This window comes from Rhinatrema bivittatum, chromosome 1 (assembly GCF_901001135.1).
Source record: "Rhinatrema bivittatum chromosome 1, aRhiBiv1.1, whole genome shotgun sequence".
In the NCBI taxonomy this organism is placed as follows: domain Eukaryota; kingdom Metazoa; phylum Chordata; class Amphibia; order Gymnophiona; family Rhinatrematidae; genus Rhinatrema; species Rhinatrema bivittatum.
This window is the reverse complement of record NC_042615.1, coordinates 423,775,559-423,800,456: the sequence shown is the minus strand read 5'-3', so window position 1 is coordinate 423,800,456 and position 24,898 is coordinate 423,775,559. Positions and strand designations below refer to the sequence as shown.

Below are 24,898 nucleotides of genomic sequence, written 5' to 3'. Positions count from 1 at the left end.
GCGGACTATTTTACCTGCAGTTGTGTGCACACTTTTCTCCGGATGCAGCAAGCAGTTGTGTACACTGTGTGTGTTTATGTTGGCTCCCTCCCATTCAAATCTAATCGAAATGAGTGCATTAGCTATTACTCTCCAATGCAGAGAGGCGCACTGGCTTAACTCGTATTTTCTTAGCACTGGAAACTTCTAGGCAGGGGTGAAGCAAACTTTCCAGCGCAAGTTTTGTTTCATGAGCAGAAGCTGGCGTTCTGGTGCTGGGACCAATATGCTGGGATTTATGCCCATGGTTTATGGGCATAAATGATGTTTTTATGCATGCTAAGCTTTGTCACACATTATCTGGTTACTGCTTTTTTTTTTTTCTAACTCCTAATGCATTTGCACACCATTAGCTTACTGCATCAGGAGTAAACATTTTTTTTTAGCATGTGCGTTAAGAAATGGTGTGCTGAACTTTAGTAACAGTTTTAATGCATGGCCTATTACAACTGACCCCTCAGTACATTTTTACCTCACACTGGGTTGAGTCCTCCATTGAAAGTACTGGAAGAAGAATGTCTGGGGTATGCAGGGCCAATAGAATCACTAAGTGGATTAGGGTGTCCTGGTTCTGGGGGTGCTATGGCGATGGCCTTCTTCCTACCCATATTATTTCATATTATGCTCTCCTATTTAAGTTTATAATTTTAATGATATGTGCTATGTACCCTTATTTAGTTGGGTTTTTTTTGGATTGTAAAGCTTTTGCTAAGTTAATGTTCATTGTAAACCAAGGTGATGTTTCTTTACGTGCCGCGGTATATAAAAACTCTTAAATAAATAAATAAATAAAGGTCCACAGATACCAGTTCCTTCCTCCCAGCCTGCGGGAAGGAGGAAATGCCATCAAGATGCTGCCAGAAGCAGAGCGGCAACAGCTTAGGAGGCCTGAAGCAGCAAGAAACAGAGCAATGTCAGGCAAGGGACTTAAAGCAACAAGAAGCTGAACAGTGTTGGTGCAGGGGGCTGGAAGGAGGAGGAGCATTGGCCTCTGCTACGGGAAGTAGGAGGGCCAGGAGATAAAGCAGGAAGAAGTAGCAGATCCCAACTGCTGCGGGGGATGAAGGAAGCTGCTGCATCTTGTGCTTCCAGAGGGGCTTAGGAGAATTGTGAGTGTCTAAGAGGAGTAGTATGTGTATGACAGAATGAATGAGTTTGAGTGTGAGAGAGGGGAGAAACTTTGTGTGCAACATCCCCTCACTCTCCTGCAGCTAATCCACGAGAATCTCAGGGCATCTGAAAATCAAGTTTCCAGGTAAGGGGAGTGGGGAATGTTTTTCTTTTTTTTTACTATTTAGGAATGTTGTATTAGTGTTAGGAAATGTTAAAACATTTTTATGAGTTTTTAATTATCAGATGTTATTCTATTCATCAGCTTTTTTGAAATATATTTATTACTATGGTTTTGTAATTGATTTTTATTTCTTGATTTTATTGTCCATTTTATGAGGAATGGTGATGTTTCTGTTTTCCATGGTTGCACTGCATACAGAGTCAGGTTTCTTGCAGTATTCAGATCAGTTTGTGTCTGCAGGCTTTTATTTATAAATCACATTCTCTATCTAATGAGGGCCTGTGTTCTGCATGCGAGACAGGGGTGAGGTATTCTGTAGGCATGTAGTTTCTTTGTAGGGATAGATAGCAGCATGGTTTGTTCTGTTTTCCTAATAAGAAATGTATTGGTGTTTAGGGCCTGGGGTAATATTTGCAGTGCTTTTTTCAATGATAGAGTTGTTGCTGTTTGAGTGCTGGTAGCAAGTGCTGTTTTGCTATGGGAATTTGTAATATATTGTAATTGTAATTCTGATTACTCATGGCTTTCTAAGGCCCAAGTCCACACCCAACACGTGTTACAATAGGCCTAATACCATATGGGTATTTTTGCAGTCAAAACGGAGCACTTCGTTGGTGCAGGGGGGCTGGAAGGGACCGACACAGATTTCTTTGAGTTTGTCATGAGATTTGGTCAAGGCGATGCTTTTCCAAAGCAATCTTTTTAGCCAGAGGCTTTGGTTTATCCAATGTTATAGGCTTCAAGCTCAACTGCTTGTCTGAAGTATGAGTCTAGGCTTGCGTCGATGGCACCCGTTTGTTTTTTGGGGCCCATGCATCCACCTTGTCCAGCTTTAGTTGGGGTTGGGAATCAGGTCGCCTGGGCGGTGACATTGGGGAAGAGCTGATGCTCAGCGCACTGCCTGGTGACCAAGATGAGGAGAGACTGTGGTCTTCTTGGGCCTGATAGCTCCTTTATCTTACTTGCTCTTTTTCTCTTTGCTCAGAGTGACATTTGGGCAGGATGATTGATCATGTCGAGGTCCCAGACAGTAGTAACATTTGTCGTAGGTATCTGTGACCGACATCAGTCCGCACACACAAGCCTTAAAGCCGCTTACTAATGTTTTAGCAGTTGACATCGATCAAAAGTTTTCTCTTTTTCTTTTAGTGGCACTAGTAAGTGCCAATTTGGGGACTGCTGTGGAGCAAAGTAATAGAAGCTTTTTTTTTTTTTTTTTAGAAAAAACTTAGAAAAACACTGAGATAAAAACAGTGAGGACAGAGAAATCCGTCCATGCTCCTGTACGGATGAAAAATGACCGAGGAGACTATGCAGTAATGGTTGCGCTGGAACCCCTATACATGCTCACCAGAGCCAAAAAGCTCTACTAAGTAAGAGTCTGTTTGTTGCCACCAGAGGGTGTCAACCCTAAGATCATGGCTAATTCAGATTGCTTATCAAGGGAAGAAAGAACTAAAATGAGAAAGTAACAAGATGTATAGCTAGGTTACACAATTTTTAGAATTCAAAATATTTGATAAGACAGATTGCTAAGACATGTAAGGAATTCAATGTGTACAATATAACCTGAAGGAGGACTATTCAATAAAAACTCTCCCTCTTTTGTATGTCCGTTTTACTTCAGATCACATTCATATGGAAAGCACATCAATATGTACAACCAAAAGAGGAGCAATCCCACCCACACATCTTTGTACAATGGTACATATTAAATAGAATCGAAGTCCCTCTATCCCTCAAGCTTCACTCAGTACAAGATGGATTTATTTTTAATTATATTTGGTTTCCATGCCAGGTTACAGATGATGAGTATGTTGCCATATATTAGCTGCCATAAAAATGAACTTAACAGTAAGAAGGGAAGGGTGCTCGATATTTAGATAAAGGCACTGCTTTTATCTTACTGCTCTGACCAGTTCATCATTATTCCTCAGCACTTATTCCAGTAACTCTCATGCTTGGTCAAAGGCAGTAAAAACTACTACATGTATAGTTATTTCATGCTACAAAATAACTTAAATCAAAATTCAAATGTGCTATTTTTTGCTTCCATGAAGAATTTCCAAACATAACCATGCAAAAACTGGCAAAAAAAAAAAAAAAAAAGGTACATTTAGGTTTTTAGCCTCCCCCCCTACATTTATGGTCCCTCTTTGCAGGAGCAGCATACACGGCAGTACATCATTCTGAATTGACAGTCACCATCTCTCTCTTTGCCTTTTCAAGCAGACATCATGTCCCAAAGCAATATTATCCAGCAGGTGGGAAAGCTACAATCCTGTCAGGCAGGACTCTCTAGAAAGTATTTTCATGAGCTTCTGCAAAGAAGGAAAGAGACAGGCTGGTTTAGCCTGCTGAAAAACCTCAAATGACAGGGGTCTGTACAACAGTAGGATTTCTCACTCATTTAGACGAGTGGCCTATGAAACATAATTCTTTTCTCCCTCTTGCTAGCTAAAATGTTTACTTTAAGAAACAGTTGATTGTTAATCACTTAGACTCTGTACAGCAGGCTACTGAACAGAAGATTCACAAGTTTCTTACTTGGGATTCATGTATTTAAAAAGATTATTACAAACAAATAAGACAACAGTATATATTTTAAGCTAGTCTTCAACCATATTTTTGGTCAAATTATTAAAATAGGGCTCTGTATAACCAATAACATTTTGCCTTACAATATATTTCATGCTTTAAAATAAGCTTATTGAACTGCATATGCTTAATCACAATCATATATAGCAGGGATTCTCAATCCAGCTGTCAGGATACACCTAGCCAGTTAGGTTCTCAGGATATTCACAATGAATATGCATGAGACAGTTTTGAATACAATGGAGCCAGTGCATGTAAATCTATCTTATGCATATTCAACATGGATATCCTGATAACAGCTTATTGGCTAAGTATGTTCTGAGGACTGGGTTGAGAACCTCTGATCTACCGACTAGTTAGTATAGATGTTGCACAGCAAAACAGTAAAAGATTTTTAAGCTAACTTCAATAAATCAGTTAAATCTGACTAAAATTCCATTCTGATCCACTAAATTTGTCTGGATAAATACGAAAGGTGCACAAATTTAGCTGGGCAAAAAAAAAAAAGGCTGGACCAGAGGATGTCCTACATTTAAGCAGGTTAGAGCATCAGACAGTTCCCGTTGCACAAACAATAGGTCTAAAATCAACCAGATATTTATTTAGACATTTTATACACCATCGTTCCATGTAAAGATCACAACGGTTTACAAAAATAACATTCATAGTTATAAATCAGCAAATAGCGATGGGTTATAAAGGTAGTATTCATAATTTAACATCTATCAAATGAAACTTTCCAATACATATTAACTAACATAAGATGAGAAGTACAGAAAATAAGTAAAATAATTTTCACATTAGTCAGTACATTGCAATCTCTCATTAAATTTGTTCCTCATGCATCAATTAGTATCTCTTGTCCTTCATGTTATTGTAGATCTCTACATTCTGATGTTTTTAATTGTATACATTTTTGAATAGCCATGTTTTCAGCTCACATTTAAAACTCTATCTGGTATCAAACATAACATCTCAGGTAGGGAATTCCAAAGTTTTGGATCCGCTATGGAAAACACACGATTTCTTACTTCTGATTTAAGTTTTCTTGTTGAAATTCTACAGCCCTGTTCACATGGGGTGATTTTTCTAATCAACTAATACATCGGGAACAGCGCTGGATTTTTGAATTAGAGTCCCTTTCCCCCACTGGACTTAAAAAAATTGAAAGATCTGCTTTTTTTATGATATTCTTTTTTAATTTTATCTTCATTCACCTCACTCTTCGATTAGCATCCATTTGCTTCCTTCCTTGATTTACTAACGAGATTGGATTTGGAGAATAAGAATCTTAAAGAAAAGAGAGGAAGGCGAGATATCCCAATTTAACATTCTAAATATTCTCAGTGGCAAAAGTCAGTATTTAACTCAGTATTTAAGCTAGGAGTTGAAAAACTTCTCAGTTCTATGAGTAATTCCACATCAGAATTAGATTATCCTCCCAATTATAAGAACTTTTGGATATATTACTTTCAGATTTGTTAACCAGTCTGATAAATTCTTCCTTAAGATTGAATACCACCAGACTCCTTAAATGTTTCTTTGATTTATTTCAGTCTTAAAAAAAAAAAAAAAAAGGATTGGCTAAATTCAGATGTTAAACATTGACCTATATCTAATTTACCTTTTCTTATGAAGTTGATACAGACTGTTGTGGTTACTCAGACTATGTAGAAAAGGTCACTGTCCTTTACCCTAAGCAGTCTGGTTTTCAAAAGGGCACATTACAGAAACCATTTGGTAGCCCTTACTAAAAGTAGCATTAAACTTAGATAAAGAAAAGAAGGTTTTAATGATATGATGGTAGCATTTGATCTTATGGATCCTGAATTGATGAGTTGGTTAGAAAAAATTGGTATTTTAGAGGTCATTTTTAACTGGTTTAAATCATTTCTAATAGATGTTTCAAGGTGGAACGGAATGAACAAACTTCTGATGTTAAAAAAAAAGACTTGTTGGGGTCCCCAAGGTTCAGTGCTTTCATCATTATTGTTCAATTTATTCCTTGCCCCTTTCACCTCAGTGACATAAGTATATGGTTACAGTAGCTATTTCTATGCCAATATTCAGGTTATTGCTCCATTGCAAAACCTTGAAAATGAACTTGTCAAATTCAATGATTGTCTAAATGGAATTGCATATTGGTGGACTACTTATAAATGGAAGGTAAACCCACAAATTTAAGAAGCTACTTGGCTCACCAGGCATGCCACAGATATGAAATTAATAATGCAGATATACAATTAGAAGAACTAAAAGTGTTGGGGTAGTTATAGATAGCTCCTTATCCATGAAGAAAAAAATACCTAGCCTAAGCCAATTTTTTATTGATTGCATATAATTTGTAAATTGAAACCTGTTTTACAGAGATCAGATCTTTTTGCTATTTCTACGGCTTTGGTTTCTAACACAATTTGACTACTGTAACTCCCTGTACTTGGGAATTATTAATGTAGTTATGCAGAGGCTTCAATTACTGCAAAATACAGCAGCTCAAATTATTTTCGGAGTGTCAAAATATGACATTACTCCTTTGCTTAAAAAAGTACATTGGCTTCCAGTTAAAATTAGGATTATTTTTAAACTCCTCTGTTTAACATAAGATTTTGAACAGAGGAGTCCCTATTTATTTACAGTGCATTCAGAAAGTATTCAAACCCCTTCACTTTTTCCACAGTTTGTTACATGACAGCCATATTCTAAAATGAATATGCATTTTTCCCTCCTCAGTCGACACACAATACCCCATAATGCCAAAGCGAAATCAGTTTTGTAGAAATTTGTGCAAATTAATTTTAAAAAACCCTGAAATATCACATCTAAGTATTCAGACCCTTTCTCAAGTATTTAGTTGAGGCACCTTTTGCAGCAATTGCAGCCTCAAGTCTTCTTGGCATACCTGGATTTAGGGATTTTTTCCCATTATCATCTACAGATTCTCTCAAGCTCTGTCAGATTGGATGTGGAGCATCAATACACAGCTATTTTCAGGTCTCTCCAGAGATATTCGATCAGGTTCAAGTCTGGGCTCTAGCTGGGCCACTCAAGGACATTCAAAGACTTGTGCTGAAGCCGCTCCTATGTTGTCATGCCTGTATGCTTAGGGTTGTTCTGTTGGAAGGTGAATCATTGCCCCAGTTTGAGGTCCATGGCACTCCTCTGGAGTACGTATTCATCAAGGATCTCTATGTAATTTGCTCCATTCACCTTTCCCTCAATCCTGACTAGTCTCCCAGTTCCTATAACTGAAAAACATCTCCACAACATGATGCTGCCACCATCATGCTTCACCGTAGAGATGGTATTTGCTAGGTGATTAGCAGCTTTTAAACTAGAACAAAGGGGAAAACAGACAGTCACTCAGCAGTGCATGGTTCGGAGAGAGGTATCTTCAAAGGATACTAATGATGCATTAGAATTAGGGCATCCCGACAGTGAGGTTCCAATAATAAGAAAAGTAGTTCAAGTGCCTATAACTAAAAACTCACCTGAGCTAAAAAATTCTAACTTATCCCTATCAATTAAAAAGCAGAATTAAAATACAAACAAAAAAAAAAAACAACTTTGAAATGTTTGTATGCTAATGCCAGAAGTCTAAGAAGTAAGATGGGAGAATTAGAATGTATAGCAGTGAATGATGACAGACTTAATTGGCATCTCAGAGACATGTTAAAGGAGGATAACTAATGGGACAGTGATATACTGGGGTACAAATTATATCGCAATGACAGAGAGGAGCACCTGGGAGGCGGTGTGGTGCTTTATGTCCGGGATGGCATAGAGTCCAACAGGATAAACATCATGCATGAGACTAAATGCACAATTGAATCTTTATGGGTAGAAACCCCTTGTGTGTTGGGGAAGACTATAGTGATAAGAGTATACTACCCGTCCACCTGGTCAAGATGGTGAGACTGACAGTGAAATGCTAAGAGAAATTAGGGAAGCTAACCAAATTGGTAGTGCGGTAATAATGGGAGACTTCAATTACCCCAATATTGACTGGGTAAATGTATCATCAGGACACGCTAGAGCGATAAAGTTCCTGGATGGAATAAATGATAGCTTTATGGAGCAATTGGTTCAGGAACCGACGAGAGAGGGAGCAATTTTAGATCTAATTCTCAGTGGAGAACAGGATTTGGTGAGAGAGGTAACGGTAGTGGGGCCGCTTGGCAATAGTGATCATAATATGATCAAATTAGATTTAATGACTGGAAGGGGGACAGTAAGCAAATCCACGGCTCTCGTGCTCAACTTTCAAAAGGGAAACTTTGATAAAATGAGAAAAATAGTTAGAAAAAACCCCGAAAGGAGCAGCTACAAAAGTAAAAAGTGTGCAAGAGGCATGGTCATTGTTAAAAAATACCATCCTGGAGGCAAGATGGCCGCCAAGTGAGACCGGAGACCTGAAGAGAGGCTCTTACCTCTACGTTTTTCTAAGGTGAAAATGCCCCATACTAACAGAAAGAGGAGAATAAGAGAGGCAAAAGAAGAATCACCCTCTTTAGATCCCCGACAGCCTCGAATTGAGAAGTTCTTCGCGGGAGCCACTACATCCTCACCGGATAGCTTGGTCGCTGGGAGTGATGTGCAGGAGCGTGCACAGCCTCCCCTGACCTGCGATATCACCTTAAGCCCCGGAGAGCCGAGAAGTCCAGCTCACCCTCCTGGATACCTTCTGGAACCCCGGAAGCAATGAGGAGCCCTTCAGCGATAGATCTGACCGAAGGAGATCTTGCAGACCGGGAGAAAAGTCACCGAGAGACCTGTGGGCTGGAAGGAGCAGCTGCTCTAAGTCCAGAAAGAGCTATGGCAATCTTAATTCCAGAGTCCTCGCTGGGAGCTAGGAAGGAGGAGAAGCCATTGATACCAGAAGGTAAAGGAAGGTTGGTGAGCACTGAGGAGGAAGCGGGAGACGGTCACCTGAGAGCCCTAGCTGCGGGTTTTCTATATCCACCCCAGAAACAATAACTTTGCAAGGGATATGGGCAATATTAAAATAAATTGAAATGTCCATTAAAAGCCTATCCACAGTAACTTTAGAAACCAGAAATCAAACTATTGTGAATAACAACCTTATTTCCAATTTTGGGAAAAAGGTTGAAGAGTTGGATAAAAAGGTTTTAATGGTTGAAAATGTGCAGCAAAAAATAATTATATCAGATAAAATTACCAACAGAAGATTAGAAAATATCGAAAATGCTCTCAGAGCCCACAATTTAAGGGTTCTGAATTTTCCTGTTAATATGTTTCCCCCGATGGGGTTATTTCGAAATTATATGAAACAAATTCTTAAAATACCAGAAACTGCTCTGCCAGTAATTACTAAGGCTTTTTACTTGCAACAACGGACACAAACTGAAGGACTGGAAATAGGAGGGACTCAAACACCTACAATAGATTTATCTGATATATTAGAAATTTCTATGGATACTGAGATAACTGTAAGGAAACCTTTATTAATATAATTTGCCTTTTTGTCTGATCGTAATCATGTAATGAAATTATTCTTTAGAAATAGGAAAAGTAAGGTATATGGTTATCCAATCTGGATATATCCAGATGTGATTAAAACAACTCAAACCAGTCGAAAGGAATTTCTAAATATGCGTCCGTCAGTAATTCAGTTGGGTGCCAACTTTACCTTAAAATATCCATGTAAATGCTGTGTGAAGCACTCTGGTGTTATTTATAACTTCTTTGAGCCCGCACAACTTAGGGCTTTTATAGATTCCCGAACCCAAGAGGCATCCCCTCAAGCCTCGGCCTGCTAGTGAAAATATGTAATGGCATCACTTTGGTTGTTCATAACGAATAAATTATATGTTGCCTTAAATATGTGCGCTTATAGTTCCGCCTCCAATTGTTCTTATAATTTATGATGTTTGCATAATTACCGGATGATGGTTAGTCATTCTTTGAGTTTCTTGTATTATTTCTATAGATGATGGCAAGCATCAATTTTGCTGTACAAGAGTTATTCTTGGGTGTAAGTTCAAAAATTTTGAAAATAAAGAATTAAAAAAATAAAAAATACCATCCTAGAAGCACAATCCAGATGTATTCCACACATTAAGAAAGGTGGAAAAAAGGCAAAACGATTACCGGCATGGTTAAAAGGGGAGGTGAAAGAAGCTATTTTAGCCAAAAGATCTTCATTCAAAAATTGGAAAAAGGATCCAACAGAAGAAAATAGGATAATGCATAAACGTTGGCAAGTTAAATGTAAGACATTGATAAAACAGGCTAAGAGAGAATTTGAAAAGAAGTTGGCCATAGAGGCAAAAACTCACAGTAAAAACTTTTTTAAATATATCCGAAGCAGTAAGCCTGTGAGGGAGTCAGTTGGACCATTAGATGATCGAGGGGTTAAAGGGGCACTTAGAGAACATAAGGCCATTGCGGAAAGATTAAATTTCTTTTTTTCGGTGTTTACTGAAGAGGATGTTGGGAAGGAACCCGTACAGGAGAAGGTTTTCATGGGTAATGATTCAGATGGACTAAACCAAATCACGGTGAACCTAGAAAATGTGGTAGACCTGATTGACAAACTGAAGAGTAGTAGATCACCTGGACCAGATGGTATACACCCCAGACTTCTGAAGGAACTAAAAAATGAAATTTCAGACCTATTAGTAAAAATTTGTAACCTGTCATTAAAATCATCCATTGTACCTGAAGACTGAAGGATAGCTAATGTAACCCCCATATTTAAAAAGGGCTCCGGGGCGATCCGAGAAATTACAGACCCGTTAGCCTGACTTCAGTGCCAGGAAAAATAGTGGAAAGTATTCTAAACATCAAAATCACAGAACATATAGAAAGACATGGTTTAATGTAACAAAGTCAGCATGGCTTTACCCAAGGCAAGTCTTGCCTCACAAACCTGCTTCACTTTTTTGAAGGAGTTAATAAACAGATGGATAAAGGTGAACCTGCAGATGTAGTGTACCTGGATTTTCAGAAGGCATTTGACAAAGTTCCTCACGAGAGGCTTCTAGGAAAAATAAAAAGTCATGGGATAGGTGGCGATGTCCTTTCGTGGATTACAAACTGGCTAAAAGACAGGAAACAGAGTAGGATTAAATGGACAATTTTTTCAGTGGAAGGGAGTGGGCAGTGGAGTGCCTCAGGGATCTGTATTGGGACCCTTACTTTTCAACATATTTATAAATGATCTGGAAAGAAATACGACAAGTGAGGTAATCAAATTTGCAGATGATACAAAATTGTTCAGAGTAGTTAAATCACAAGCAGATTGTGATAAATTGCAGGAAGACCTTGTGAGGCTGGAAAATTGGGCATCAAAATGGCAGATGAAATTTAATGTGGACAAGTGCAAGGTGATGCATATAGGGAAAAATAACCCATGCTATAGTTACACAATGTTAGGTTCCATATTAGGTGCTACTACCCAAGAAAGAGATCTAGGCGTCATAGTGGATAACACATTGAAATCATCGGTTCAGTGTGCTACGGCAGTCAAAAAAGCAAACAGAATGTTGGGAATTATTAGATAGGGAATGGTGAATAAAATGGAAAATGTCATAATGCCTCTGTATCGCTCCATGGTGAGACCGCACCTTGAATACTGTGTACAATTCTGGTCGCCGCATCTCAAAAAAGATATAATTGCGATGGAGAAGGTACAGAGAAGGGCGACCAAAATGATAAGGGGAATGGAACAGCTCCCCTATGAGGAAAGACTAAAGAGGTTAGGACTTTTCAGCTTGGAGAAGAGACGGCTGAGGGGGGATATGATAGAGGTGTTTAAAATCATGAGAGATCTAGAACGGGTAGATGTGAATCGGTTTTTTACTCTTTCAGATAATAGAAAGACTAGGGGGCACTCCATGAAGTTAGCATGTGGCACATTTAGAACTAATCGGAGAAAGTTCTTTCTCACTCAACGCACAGTCAAACTCTGGAATTTGTTGCCAGAGGATGTGGTTAGTGCAGTTAGTATAGCTGTGTTTAAAAAAGGATTGGATAAGTTTTTGGAGGAGAAGTCCATTACCTGCTATTAATTAAGTTGACTTAGATAATAACCACCACTTTTACTAGCAGCGGTAACATGGAATAGACTTAGTTTTTGGGTACTTGCCAGGTTCTTATGGCCTGGATTGGCCACTGTTGGAAACAGGATGCTGGGCTTGATGGACCCTTGATCTGACCCAGTATGGCATGTTCTTATGGTGCCTGGTTTCCTCTAGACATAATGCTTGGCATTCAGGCCAAAGAGTTCAATCTTGGTTTAATCAGACCAGAGAATGTTTTTTGTGCTCTGAGAGTCCTTTGTGACTTTTGGCAAACTCCAAGCAGGCAGTCATGTGCCTTTTACTGAGAAGTCACTTCTGTCTGGTCACTCCACCATAAAGGCCTGCAGAGATGGCTGTCCTTCTGGAAAGTTCTCCCATATCCACAGTGGAACCCTGGAACTCTGTCAGAGTGACCATTGGGTTCTTGGTCACCTCACCTTACATAGAAACATAGAAATGACGGCAGAAGAAGACCAAACGGCCCATCCAGTCTGCCCAGCAAGCTTCACACATTTTTTCTCTCATACTTATCTGTTTCTCTAAGCTCTTGGTTCTATTTCCCTTCCACCCCCACCATTAATGTAGAGAGCAGTGATGGAGCTGCATCCAAGTGAAATATCTAGCTTGATTAGTTAGGGGCAGTAGGGGTAGTAACCGCCGCAATAAGCAAGCTACACCCATGCTTATTTTTTGTACCCAGACTATGTTATACAGCCCTTATTGGTTGTTTTTTCTTCTCCCCTGCCGTTGAAGCAGGGAGCTATGCTGGATATGCGTGAAGTATCAGTTTTTCTTCTCTCCTGCCGTTGAAGCAGAGAGTTATGCTGGATATGCGTGAAGTATCAGTCTTTCTCCCATGCCATTGAAGCAGAGAGCCATGCTGGATATGCATTGAAAGTGAAGTATCAGGCACATTTGGTTTGGGGTAGTAACCGCCGTAACAAGCCAGCTACTCCCCACTTTGTGATTGCGAATCCTTTTTTCTTCTCCGCTGCTGTTGAAGCTATGCTGGAAATGCGTGAAGCATCAGTTTTTCTTTTCCCCTGCTGTTGAAGCAGAGAAAAATGCTGGAAATGCGTGATGTATCAGTCTTTCTCCCATGCTGCTGAAGCAGAGAGCCATGCTGGATATGCATCGAAAGTGAAGTATCAGGCACATTTGGTTTGGGGTAGTAACCGCCATAACAAGCCAGCTACTCCCCTCTTTGTGAGTGCGAACCCTTTTTTCTTCTCCCCTGCCGTTGAAGCAGAGAGCTCTGCTGGATGTGTGAAGTATCAGTTATTCTTCTCCCTTGCCGTTGAAGCAGAGAGCTATGCTGTATATGCATTGAAAGTGAAGTATCAGGCTTATTTGGTTTGGGGTAGTAACCGCCGTAACAAGCCAGCTACTCCCCTCTTTGTGAGTGCAAATCCTTTTTTCCACATTTCCTCTTGCTGTTGAAGCTTAGAATTGGAGCAATTCTCCTCCAATTGCTCAGTTCTTGGTCACCTCACCTTCTCAGTTCTTGGTCACCTCACCTCAGTTCTTGGTCACCTCACCTTCTCCTCCAATTGCTCAGTTTGGGCAGGCAGCCAGCTCTAGGAAGAGTTCTGGTGGTTCTGAACTTCTTCCATGTAAGAATGATGGAGGCCTCTGTGTTCTTTGGGACCTTCAATACTGCAGCTATTTTTTTTTGTTCCTTCCCCAGAACTGTGCCTCGACAAAATCCTGTCCAGAGATCTACAGATAATTCCTTCAATTTCATGGCTTTGATTTTGCTCTGATATGCATTAACTATGGGCCCTTAGATACGAGCTGATTCAGTAAAATGCGCAGGAGAGCCGGTGCTCCAAGGTGAGCGCCCGCTCTCTCGACGTGCGCTCAGGCCACTCTCCTGGGCGCGCGATTTTCCATGCAAATTTGGTCCCGCGGTAAAAGGAGGTGCTAGGGACACTAGTGCGTCCCTAGCGCCTCCTTTTTGACAGAAGCGGCAGCTGTCAGCAGGTTTGACAGCAGACGCTTAATTTTACTGGCGTCGGTTGTCGAACCCGCTGACAGCCACAGGTTCAGAAAATGGACGCCGGCAAAATTGACTGTCCATTTTCCAACCCGTGGGCAGATTTTTTTTTTTTTTAAGATTTTTTATTTTTTTTTTATTTTCGGGGGCCTCTGACTTAATATCGCGGCTTGGCTGCACATTTTACTTTCTGTATCGAGCGGGACTAATAGGCTCATCAGCATTTACATGTTGAGGGTGCTATTAGTTTCGGGGGGGGGGGGGGTTTGGATGTGCATCAAAAACACGCGTCCAAACGGGGGGCTAACAGTGCGCTCGGCTTGAGCGCACCGCACTGAATCGGCCTGATAGACAGGTGTGTGCCTTTCCAAATTAAGTCCAATCAATTGAATTTATCACAGCTGGACTCCAATCAAGTTGGAGAAACATCTCAAGGATGATCAAAGGGTCTGAATACTTACATAAATGAGCTATTTCAGGCTTTTTTTTTTTTTTTTTTATTAATTTGCACAAATTTCTACAAACCTGATTTCACTTATTCCTGATGGGGTTTCGTGTGTAGACTGAGGAGGGAAAACATTATCCATTTCAGAATAAGGCTGTAAAATACTTTCTGAATGTACTGTAAATAATTGATTTTGCTTTTTATATAAACCATCTAGATCATTAAGATCATCACAAATGAAATTAATCTTCCGGGTCCACGTAAAATTAGATTAGAACATGCTAAGACAACTTGTTTTCTGAATCAGGCAATGTTACGTTGGACTGCTTTGTCACTGGATTTAAGAATGAAAAAAATTATCTTAAATTTAGGAAATTAGTTAAGGCTTGGTTCTTTTCCAAGGTATTTGAAGATTAGAATGAACATATATGTCTTATAGGTCTTTTAGTACTTCTACTTGTTTTGTCATATTATTTTGATGAGTATCATTTATTTTATTAATTATATTTAGATTTTACATTTTTCAGTTTTTATGTCCATTTATGTATTTTAAATGTAAACCAGCTTGTTGTTGTAGAAAAATAGTCTATTAAATAAAATTATCTTTTCTAAATCTGCTATATCTTTTTTTGAGATGTATTGTCCAAAACTGCACACAAATACTCAATTAGTGGTTGTGCCATGGAATGACAGAGGCATTGTTATTCTCTACTCCTTTCCTAATAATTCTGTTTGCTTTCTTGTCTGCCTTCACAGACCAAGCAGAGGATTTTAACATATCCACAATGATTCCTAGATCCTTTTCCTGGGTAGTGATACCTAATCTGGAGCCTTGCATTTTGTAGCTATATTTTGGGTTGCTCTTTCTTACTTGCATCACTTTGTACTTGTCCACATTAAATTTTATCTGCCATTTGGATGCCCAGTCTCCCAAGAACCCCTTGCAATTTCTCATAATCCTGTGATTTACAAACTTTGAATAATTATATATCTGTAAATTGGATCACCTCACTTGTTTCCTTTTCCAGATCATTTATAAATATGTTAAAAAGCAGTGGTCCCAATATAAATCCTTGGGGCACTTCACTCTCCATTCAGAAAATTGACCATTTAGCCCTACTCTGTTTTCTATTTTTAACTAGTTCTCTATTGACAATAAGACACTGTTCCCTATCTCATGTCTTTCTAAACTCCTGAAGAGTCTATCATGAGGGACTTTGTCAAAGACTTTCTAAAATTCAGATACATTATATCAACTGACCCAGCTTTATCTACATGTTTATTCACACCTTCAAAAAAAATGTAGTAGACTTACCTTGGATAAATCCATGTTGACTTTGTCCCATTAAACTATAATAGGTTACGTAATTTGGTTCTTTATAATAGATTTTACCATTTTATCCAGCACTGATGTCAGGCTCACCGGGCTGCAATTTCTTGTATCACCCCAGAACCCTTTTTAAAAATTGATTTTACTTTGGGCAGCCATCAATGTTCAGGTACCATAGCTAATGGACATCTCCTTCTCGAAAGGGAACCAAACCTATCTCAGCCAAAAAGGGCCTATGAGAATCATGGCCTCTCGATCCTCTCTTAGCATCAACAAAGTCTTTGCAACGAACATTACTTAAGAATACTTGTACAGCAGGCCCTTGCTCCTACTTAGGGCAAAGACATCAGATGCTAGTTTGTCTTGTTTCCTTTTCCTGAAACAGAAATGAGAGACTTTCCTGCTCTGAGGAGACACAAACAGATCTACCATGGGTGTGCCCCTATTTGTAGAATATCTAATTTGCTACCCCCTGGGTCCAGGGACCATTTGAGGAATTTCATCTCAATCTGTCCACTAGAACACTCTCATCTGCCAGGTATGTGGCTCTGAGGACAGACCCCTGGAGAGATGGTCTAGTACCAGCCTCTGGAGAGATGGTCCAGTACCATATGTGGACAAGTCTCCTGACACAGGAGGTATGATCCCGTGCCTCCCTGCTTGTTGATGTAGAATATCACAATTTGATTGTCCATTTGGACCAGAATCACTTTGTTGGCCAACCAATATCTGAAAGCCTTCACAGCATACTTAACCTGCCCTTAGCTCCAGGAAGTTTATCTGATTAAAAACTTTTCCTGAACAGACCAAAAACTTGAGTGCACAGCCCCTTCTACCATGGCCTCCCCATCACAGGCTGGATACATCTCTGGTCAGATAATTTGGACTGCAGGAATTTGGAAAGAATGCCTCTGATCAAATTCTTGTTGTTTCCCCAATACGACAGAAGTCCTTGAGTGGCTATCTGATGTGGATGATGTTTCAAAGATCCTGAGTGGCTTCACTGTAACTCGAGAGTTCATTGTGCTCTTCTGATATGAAGGTGTTCAAAGGGAGTAACATGGACTGCTAATGCGAGGAGGCCCAACAACCTCAACATATCCCAATGCTGATATGCCTGCTGACTCACTTGGATCCTTCCATTACGCTATCAACATATACCTCTGATGATGAAAGGAAACTTAGAAAAACGACCGAAAATTCTATGTAAGACACAAGAAGAGGTAGAAAAAAAAAAAAGACCACAGTGCCCTATGATGAATGTAGGGGCTGGAGAAAAAACAGTGAACAGCAGATGTGAGCAACCATGATCTGTGGGCTCCACATAAGAGAATGAAGGGGCCCCCGCATGGATGTGTGGCATAATGGCATGTTGCACAAGCCTAGTGAGGCACAGCCAAAGTTCTAGAAACTTTGACACACAAGTTCCGGTCTGAGCTCCATCAGATGTCACCCACTTGGGAGGATTGTCGTATTGTTTGTCTTCGGAGAAAAATAAATAAATGTAGGTCATAAGAAGTTAGCTATAAAATACAGCTCTATAATTACCTTCATAAAATAACAGAGGATTAGCCTAGCATGTCTGCATTTTTAAACACAACACAAACTTGAGAACTTAACATTAAAAAAAAAAAAAAATTTAGCTGTATAAAATATGTGAGATTTACCCAAAAATACATCATTGCTTCCTGGTTTCTATTTTATATTAACAGCATATTTAACTCAATGAGTTGTTAAAATTCAATAGGGAACTTCTAGAATTCACTTATATATGGTATTTATAAGTGTAACCTACACATTGCTGTGTCAACACACAGGGTGGCATATTCTGTTTTAGAAACATCTCCACCCCATGCCATAAAATTTGAATTACATATTGTCAGTAAAACATTGATAAATTAAAGAGCAATGTTAAATCTTTTTAAATCTTAATTTCAAGCATACAATTTATTTTAATTGCATACTTGCCTAAAATAAGAAACAGTACTGCAAGTGGGTAGAATTTAGTTAGTGCAAAATGTAGCAACTGGCATATATATGGCCAAAAATAAACCTAAGTACCAAAAGGGGGTATTGCCAAACCCTTTAGAACTGTCCTTAAAAAAATAAAAACCTGAAGTACACACATCAATCTTTTTTTTTGGCAACAATTTTTAGTGAAGCTTGAAGACTGCAAACGCAAGCTCAGATTGTGAGCTCTCTGGGAAGTGGGAACCAGCAGTACCTGAATGTAATCTGCTTAGAAGTGCCAAAAAGCAGAATATAAATCAAATAAAAAGAAATGATTACACTGACTGTCAATGTATTCAGTTGTGTTCGATGCTGCTTTCAAGCTTCACAAAAGACTGTCAAAAAAAGCAGACTGCATGTATTTCAAAATTTTTTTAAGGACAGTTCTAAAGGGTTTGGCATTACTCCCTTTGGGAACTTTGATTATCTGCAAGTGTTGTCACGGTTTCTCTACTTTTATATGCAAAAATAAACCCAAGCACAAAAATGGCATGTTCTCAGAAAATTATACAATTTGCTGCACTTAGTTACAACTGCAGAGAAATAATATATTCCAATTAAAACTGAGGGTCCTAATTAATAGCAAGAGTTATGCAACCTAAAGAAGATGAACCAGCAGAGAGCTTGGCAAACTAGCTTTATAGCCCCAAGTACTAAGATTTTCCAAAGTATCAACCTACTTTTTAGCTCACTGCCATCCTGATCTGGTTTTATTTCTAAGTCTTTTTTTGGTCCCATTTTATTTCCTTTTAAATTTCCACTTCTTTGTTGTTTTCTTCACGACTTTTAAATTTTTGGAAATGCACTACTATGGAGACACCTTTTTTTTTTTGTTTTAAAAATCTCCATCCAAACCCCTTTCTATATTTACAATATACATATATTCGGTGTGACATCTGCATGAAGTTCTAGTGGTGGGCTAGCACAGCAACATCACCATTTAATTGCATTCATTATAGTAGGGTGCGGATGAGTAAAAAAAAAAATCCTTAGGGGAAAAAAAGTCAGAACAAAAAAAGGTCTTAATATTAAAACTTCCCTCTGACTGAGAATTCACCATCTTTTCTTGCTTTTTTATCTCCCGGTTTTTCTCTGGGTCACCTTACAGTTCATATGTACTGCCCAGTGTAATTTACTTATACTGTATTCCTTTCAAAATTCCAAGTACCATAAATGATAAATCAAATTCTCTAACATTTTAGTACTACTGTAACATTTTAATGTTAGTTAACACCCCACAGGGGGCAACTGAGTCTCCTAGCAGTACCCACAAGCCTGCAAATCTATTTTCAAAAGGGAAAATCCTTGCTGAGTTTCCTTTTGAAAATCCCACAGCAGGTCAGTGTCATTAACAATGAGATCCCTGTATGCACTTTACTAGGCTCAATGTAACCCTGCCCCGAGCTCCGCTCCTTCCCCTCCCCCTAGAGAAGGAAGGAGAGCAATTTTCAATAAGTAAAGACCCATTTTCCAGCAGAAGTCCCTTTGAAAACTGCCTCAATGACAATGAATCCTTCTCATACAAACCTTCAATATGTCCTGACAAACTGGCCTTCCATCTGCCCTGAACTACACTTTGGAAGAGGCGGAATAGCAGACTGAATAAATAAATCCATCCCCTGCCCCTGCTGGTAGCACTACACGTTATTTATCTTTTTACCAAATGCAACTGAAATGTATGTGCTACAAGACCACTATAGCACCAATTAGAAGAAAAATAAATAAAAGCATCCCTTTCTAGATGTAAGCGACATCAGTAACATTTCTGTTTTCTAGATATAAAAGACATCAATTTAAGGAAGAAAATCTAAAAAGGTTAGCAGTGTACACATACATTAATAAGAAAAGCCATCACTGACTTTCATGCCACTCACTTGGGAAAGTTCAGAAATGTAATTTTGAAAGGTCAGTTTCATTTCTTTGTAATTAGGTATTTGGATAGCTAATCTACTCATTGCTAGGGTGTTATCAGTTTCTTGACAACTTATTTCTACAGGGTAAAGAATTTCCTCTAAATTAAATCTCCATGTTTATGCATTAGATACACTGATGTATGCACAGATACAAAACAAACATTCTGTTTTATCCAAAAATGCATGTGACCACATTATGGAGAGGATTCTGCTTGCTGCTGAAAATACCACTCAGCTCAAGAATTATACATGAACAAAGCAGCATGCTCCCCTTCCCTTAGTTGATGCTTGCAATTCCTGAACAGCCTCATACAATAGAATTTTTTATTTCCCCTTTCTCGTATTGCAAACTGTTAGAAAAATCAGAAAAGGAGGCACATATTTAGGCTCATTATATGTCAACTAGCTGGAGTTTAAATAAACCTAGTCAGTGTGGCAGAATGACTACTGGCTACCAAATTCAGCTACTCATGAGACTAGCACAAAAGAACGATATAAGCATCCCAAAACAAAGCGGCATTTAAAATAGGCTTGTCCAACCTACAGCCTGAAAGCCAGAATGTTTGTAGGGCCCAACCTCTGAGGAGAAGAGCCAGCTGAATGCGGTCCTCCTTTGTTGTCAGCATACACACACTTTTTTAATTTACAGTTTGGCTCTGCCAATCTCACAATGCTTGAAATTAGTGGAGCCAACCTATGAGTTTTCATGTGCAAGAGGCAGAAGGAAAAGCTGGTCAACTGCTACAAAGACCTCGCCCCACCTCAATCCTTCTGTTTGAGGTTCTAGAAATCTTTTTGTTTTGTTCCAAGTCAAGAAAACAGGGAAAGAGGCTGCGTTTGCGACTGTAGCAGCAGTATTTTGTCTGACCAACCCAAGAGGGGAGTCACTGGCTGGTCTGATTAGGAAAGCTGCTGAGGAAGATTGGTAAGTAGGTGGTGTTGCTTTTTTTTTTTTCCTGTGGGTATCTCTCACTGTTTGGGGAAAGGGCAGCATATTAATGACAGCTGGCCATTTGGCAAACTGCAGGGATTGAGGCTCAAGGGATTTAAAAAAAAAAAAAAAAAGTGCACTCTTTCCCCTCCTGCATTTCTCTCCTACCCCTCTTTCTCTACTTACCTACCCCCCCCCCCCCACCCTCTCCCTATTATCTCTCCCTTCTTCCTCCTCCATATTCCTTCTCTCCCCTCTAGCCTACCTTTCTAGGGTGGGAAAAATCCTAAAAGCTAGGTAACCTGGACAACTACAATTTTGCATCTGGTGCCTACAATTCAGAAAAACAAAAATAAAGGAAAAGAGTAATAAAAATTAATAAACTAACAAATGAAAACTAAAAAAAAAGAGCATAATAAGGAAAAAAAAAAGTCAAACAAAACAAACAGAACAGCGACAATAAGATGAAAAAGTGAAAAATAAGGAAGAAAAATATCCCTAGCTCCTAAAAATGTAATTGGTGTTTGTGTTTTCTAAATATTTCCGCTCCTGACTCCCACCGCTCTCCTACTCCTCTACCCCTTCCTTCCCACTATACTCCTCCATTTTCCATTCTCTCTCTCCCATTTCAATAAAGTTAAAATTAAAGGGAGGAGAAAGAAAAATACATAACAGTGCTAATTACAAATTTAATTACTGGGTACAGAAAAGATAATCCTCCTCTCCAGTACAGATTCCATCATCAGAGGCTTTAATTCAGGAACATCGTGTGTTAACGCTCCTTGATCTCACATCAGCTTTTGACACATTGAACCATGATAATCTTCTCTCACGTCTCAGGGACATTGGTATCTCGAAGACGATGTACTCATAGTTCTCTTCTTACCTTTTTGACTACTCACAACAAGTAAGAATAGCAGCCTGCACCTCATCAAGGCATCCAATCACTACAGGGGACCACAGGGATCTGCCTTAGCTGCTCTTAACATATCTCTCCTCTCCGTTGTGCTGTCTTCTGTCTACCTGAGGCTCTCCTATTCCCAACATGTAGACAATATTCAGTTTTACTTCCTTTCCCGTAGGCTGGAATGAGGCCTAGGGAAGTAAGTAGGCAGGACAATGGATTGGTTAAGATAGAAATCTGTCACCACCTTTTGGCAGGAATCTAGGGTGGGTATGCAGAAACACCCTGTCATGGAAAAATCTTGTGTAGGTCGGATAGGTCACCAAGGCGTGCAGCTCACTGACTCTATGCATCGAAGTGATAGCCACCAAGAATATGACCTTCCAGGTCAAATGCTTGAGTGTCTAGGAGTTCAGCGGCTCAAATTGTGGTCTCATCAGCCAAGCCAACACTACGTTAAGGGCCTGTAACTGAAGTAACCCACGCATGAACCGCCCCATAATCAGCTGCACAGAGACGGATGAATCATCCAGTCCCTGGTGGTAAGTCCCCTATGGCACTGAAATGCACTTGGTATGGAGTTGGTTTTAAGCCCCGCCTCAGAGAGGTGCAGCAGATAAAGCAGGAGGTCCTGGATCGGGCAGGAGAAGGTAGCTGAGATTCTTCTGCTTGCAACAGATGGTAAACCATCTCCATTTCAATGCATAAGACTTCCTCGTAGAAGGCTTTCTCGAAGCCACGAGGACACGAGACACCTCCTCTGAGAGTTCAAGAGGCTGCAAGATAAACCGCTCAACATCCAGGCCGTGAAGGACAGGGCCCAGAGGTTGGGGTGGTGCAGCCTGCCCTGATCCTATGTAAGGAGGTCCGGGGAAGTCCTGATGTGGATTGGGTCCCGCCAGGAGAGCTCCCACAGGAGCAGAAACCAAACCTATCTCGGCCAACAGAGTCTTTGTTACTAACGGGAGTGGAGGATACGCATATAGGAGGCCTGTTCCCCAGTAGAGAGCAAAGGCATCTGCAGCAGGTTGGCTGTCTGCCCTGGACAGGGAGCAGAACTGAGGAACCTTCCTGCTGCAGGGGGCAGCAAATAGATCCACGTCCGGGGTTCCCCAGAGACAGACAATTCGATCCTCCACCTCCTGCTTCAGGGACCACTCGTGCAGTCGGAAGGTGTGACTCAGCCTGTCTGCCAAGGTGTTCTCCACCCCGGTCAAGTACACTGCCCGGAGCAATATTCCCTGAGCCAGAGCCCAGGACCAGATCTGAACAGCCTCCTGACAGGGGAGGAAGGATCTGGTTCCCCCTTGCTTGTTGATATACCACATGGCAACCTGGTTGTCTGTCCGAATGAGGACCATTTGGTTGGCCAGGCGATCTCGGAAGGCCCACAGTGCATACTCAAACTTCTTGAGCTGCAGGTGATCATCTGACACTGGGCTTCTTGGGCGGTCCAGAGACGCTGGGTGTGGCGGCTGTTGACGTGGGCTCCTCAACCTAGGTGAGACGCATCAGTGGTAAGAATAATCTGTGTTGGGGAGCCTGAAATGGCATACTCCGCCCCAGAATGGATGGGCATCTCCACCAAGCCAGGGAATCCCTGAGAGTGGGGAAACCCAGATTCATACCCGGAGATCTTGGGTGGCCTGCAACCAGTGAGTGTGCAAGGGCTCAATACATATGCAAATGGTCGAACAGGGTGACATGGATGGTTGCGGCCATGTGCCCAGAAGCTGCAACGTGTTGTGCGGACACCAGTTGGCTCTCCTGGATCACCCCCGCCAGGGATTGCAATGCACAGACCCAGTTACACTAACTACCATAACCACATCTTTTGGCAATGAATTCCAGAGCTTAACTACGCACAGAGTGAAAAAAAGTTTCTTCGTTTTAAATAAGTTACTTGCTAATGTCATGGAGTGCCCCCTAGTCCTTTTATTACCTGAGAGAGTAAATAGCTGATTTACATTAACCTGTTCAAGTCCTTTCATGATTTTGTAGACCTCTATCATATCCCCCCCTCAGTCATCTCTTCTCCAAACTAAACAGTCCTAACTTCTTTAGCCTTTCCTCACAGGGGAGCCATTCCATGCCTCATATTGATTACTCAAGAAAGTGGGGGGGAAGAGGTGGAAGGAGAGGGAAGGTGATAATGATGCCAGGGAGTTGAGGGAAGGTGATGCCAGGGTGTGGGGGAAACGGCAGATTGATGATGTCAGTGGGAGAGAGAAGTGGAGAGAGGGGGAAGGTGATATTGCCAGGAGATGAGAGAGAGGGGAAGATGCCATGAAGTGAGGGAGAGGTAAGTGATGTGAAAGTTGAAGGGAAAGGGAACAGAAAGTGATTGGGAGTGGAGAGAGAAAGAAGAGAAAGCGATGATGCCAGGGGATGGAGAGAGAGGGAAACTGATGATGCCAGGGGGAGGAGAAAAAGGGAAAGATGATGCCAGGTAATGGAGGGGAGAGGGGTGGAGGCAGAGAGAAGGTGATGATGCCGCCAAGAGGTGAGGGAGAGTGGTGAAGGCAGAGTGAAAGTGATGATGATTCGTGGGGGTTGGGAAGAGGTGTTGGAGGGTGGTGATGATGCCAAGAAGTAATGGAGAGGAATGGAGGCAGAGGGAAGGAGAAGATTCCAGAGGGTGAGGAGAAGAGGGAGAGGGAAGGTAATAATGACAATGCCAGATGTGAGGAGGAGGGAGAGAGACGATGATGATTATTATGATGCCAGGGGATGGGGGAGAGGGGTAGAAGGAAAGGAAAGGCAGCGATGATGACGGCAGGGGTGAAGAGACGGAGAGAGAAGGTGATGATGATGCCAGGGATTGAGTGAGAGGGAAGGTGATAATACAAGGGAGGGGGAAGAGATTTTGGGAGAGGGAAAGTGATGATGATGCCGGAGGGGGGTAGGGGATAGGGAAGGGAAGATGATGTCAGGGGACAGGCAAGATTATGATGCTGGGGAAGGGGAGAAGGTGATGATGCCAAGGGGCAGGAGGAGAGGGAAGATCAGAGAAGAGAGTGATGATAGGGAAGTGGGTGGTGTGCTACAATGAAGTGACCCCTGTGCCAGGTGTGCCACGAAACAAAAAAAGGTTGGGAACTACTGCTCTATCATCTCCTCTCAGCCATTTTGTCTCCAAGCTTAGAGCTCTAACCTCTTTAGCCTTTCCTCATAGGAGGAAAAATTTGTTAGCCCCTTCAAAAAAGTGTAGCAGATTGCTGAGGCAAGGCTTCCCTTGGGTAAATCCATGCTGCTGTGTCCCATTAAACCATGTCTGTCTAAATCATTGGTTCCCAACCCTGTCCTGCAGCCAGTCGGGTTTTCAGGTTATCCACAATGAATATGCATAAGAGAAAATGTGCATGCACTGCCTCCATAACATGCAAATTTTCTCTC

At 40.7% G+C, this 24,898-nt stretch overlaps 1 protein-coding gene across 1 annotated transcript in view; it reads right to left on the bottom strand.

Moving 5' to 3' along the window:
- SHB (SH2 domain containing adaptor protein B) overlaps positions 1-24,898 on the bottom strand; it is a 274,646-nt gene that overhangs the window by 13,431 nt on the left and 236,317 nt on the right. The window lies entirely within an intron of this gene.